Here is a 2,891-nt window from a genome sequence, read left to right as displayed (position 1 = left end):
CACTTCCGGACCTCACAAAAAAAATCATTTCCAAGGCAAACCTTGGAAAAAAAAAAAAAAAAAAAAAAAAAAAAAAAACACTGTTAAAAGGTTAATAGAAGAGCCATGTTGTGATGACTTCCTGAAGGCAGAGTTTCAGGAAGAACAGGAATCCTTAAAGAGACAGAGGCCCAATTTCAAGGTATTAAATTATAATGTCACATTTCCTTTAAGTCATATTTGATATATACAGCTTTTTTATAGTAATTGAAGTAAACATAGTTACTTGATTGTGCTATAAAATGGCTCCATGTGGCTGGAGCCACACACAATATACAACACTGCCCTGTATTAGTTTTTAAACACACGACCAGGTTGATTTGGATAGATACTCTATCTCAGTGTTTCTCAACCCTGGTCCTCACTGCCCCCCTGCTCTGCATGTTTTAGATGTGCCTCTATTCCAGAACAACTGATTCAAATGATTGCATGACCATCAAGTACTGCAGAAGCCTGTTAATCACCCAGAGATACAATTCAGGTGTGGCAGAAAGGAAACATCTAAAACATGCAGGACAGGGGGGCCTGAGGACCAGGGTTGAGAAACACTGCTCTGTCTGGATAAAGAAAGTCATCTTTTGCTTTGTTTCTTTTATTACTGAGGTTATCATCTAATATCAACACTCATTCAATGAACTGAAACAATGAAGTTCTCCCAACATGTTAAGGACAGAACCAGTTTTCTGTCACTGTGCCCACAAAGCCTGTGTGTAAACTGGAGAATTTAGATCAGAGGTGGGCAACCCTGGTCCTCGAGGTCAGGTGTCCTGCAACTCTTCCATGTCTCCATGTCCAACACACTTGAATCCAACAGCTGAATCACCTCCTAAGTGCAGTCAGGTTCTCCAGAGTCCTGCTAACAACCTCATTATTTGACTCAGGTGTGTTGAAATAGAGGCACGTCTAAAAGATGCGGGAGACCGGCCCTCGAGGCCTGGAGTTGCCCACCCCTGATTTAGATCTATGTAGGCCTTTTGTGGGGCTTCCCCTTATTTCCACTGGTTCCCACAGAATGCAACTGAAATTAGTTGTTTCTGCAGATTTAAAGGTTATAGTTCCTGCAGCAGGAAGGAATCTGAGCTGGGAACTTTCTGTCAGTCTGGGTTTTACCTGGGTACTCTGGCATCCTCCCACACTAAAACATATGCACACTGTGAATATGTGCAACAGCTTACCTGTTGCACATACTTTCTTTTCTTTATTTTCTTTTCTTTAAATACTCTGCTGGTATTTATCCCTGTATATTAGATGGCGTTACATGAACCACAGATTTGCTACCAATTTAATGTTCTTTGGGACCAGTTAAAGCAAGTAAGACATTTGTTAGTGCGTCTACAGATACTTGTTTTGTTGTGCATGTTTTCTATCTGGGTCTATCTGTATCTTACCACTTCCTGCCACAGGCAACAAGATCAGCTGTGTGTTTTTTTTTTTTTTAGCTATAGTCAGGTGAGTGTGTTATAATACTTTGCACTAGGCTGTTCTCAAAGTAAAAAATAACAATTTTGATGTGCAGCACCACTTTTTAGAGAAAATCTTTCTGTACCTCTGGCTGTGTTCTTCTTCTTGGTCTGTTTCTGGTCTCACTTGGTGGAATTAACAGAAAATTCCCCCTCAGAGTTCACGGTTGTTAAATATAGGTGTGGATTTCAACGCCTCCGATTACCCAGGAAGTTGTGACATCTTTCAGATGCCTGCAGTGACTTCCACCTCTGATATGGGTTTGATATTTTTATAGGCTCAAATCAATAAAAAAAGTGAATTTGTTACTGATTAGTTTATTGTTAACCAATGTGCTGCAAAAACAAAATCTTAGCAAGTATTTTTGGTCTAGTTTTCAGTGCATGCATCTTAGTAGTCTTGAAATAAGACAAAAGTAACTTAAAAGTAACTTTTCAGCAAAGAAAGAACTTGTTTTAGGTTAATAATTCCTTAATATTGATTTAAAAAGTTTTAGTTCTGCCGTCAGATTATTTTACTTATAACATGGGAAAAATATCTTGCTATAAAGGAAATAATCTGCCAGTGGAGCTAGTACGTATTGATCAATATTACACAATTACTGTAATATTAAAACCAACTCCTATATCTTTCTGAAAAGTTAGATATGTTATTTAAAGTTATACTTTTAAAGCTATGTTTTTATTACTATTATTTTGATGCTTAAAACAAAGACAAGAATTATATTTTATTAGTGTAGTTTCCTTTTTTTTTTACTTTCCCAAACTTTTATCCCCAAAATCACATATTGAAACTCAAAATTGAACCAAATCAACACAAAATTTTATTTTCATGGTAAAGTTGAGAAACTGCTGCACAAAAATAAAATGAAATTTCATGAGGCAATCTGAAACTAAACTATAGATCTGATTAGTGGCACTGATTGGTCTTGATATTATGGATATTTTGTATTGATCTGCCTAACTCCACATTTCACCAAGGTGAGCTTCATCAAGGGGAAAGTGGAACAGCTGAAGCAGAAAGCAAACAGGGATTGAGGGAAGGAGACTAAGATGGAGAAAACTGAATTAGATATAAAACAGAACTAAAACCCAAGAGGAAAATGGAAAAACACTAATATAAGAGAACCATCTAAAATCAAAACAAGAAATAAGTGGGAAACTAAAGCAAAGGAGTGAACCTGTAAGAATCAGACAATAATCATGAACACAAAGAAACAAACTCAATCTAATACAGTCTCTTAAAAATAAATAAGCAAAGAAATGATCAGAAAACCAATACCAGGTAAACACGCTGTTGTCATGACAATCAGCATTTTACCTTATGTTTACAGTGTCCAAACTTTTTGCCCTGGGAGCCAAAACTGGAAAATTCAGGCGACTGCCAGGCCA

This window comes from Poecilia latipinna, unplaced genomic scaffold (genome assembly GCF_001443285.1).
Source record: "Poecilia latipinna isolate Pla-1442-1.1 unplaced genomic scaffold, P_latipinna-1.0 Scaffold274, whole genome shotgun sequence".
In the NCBI taxonomy this organism is placed as follows: Eukaryota; Metazoa; Chordata; class Actinopteri; order Cyprinodontiformes; family Poeciliidae; genus Poecilia; species Poecilia latipinna.
The sequence above is the reverse complement of the archived record's forward strand: the minus strand, read 5'-3'. Positions refer to the sequence as shown.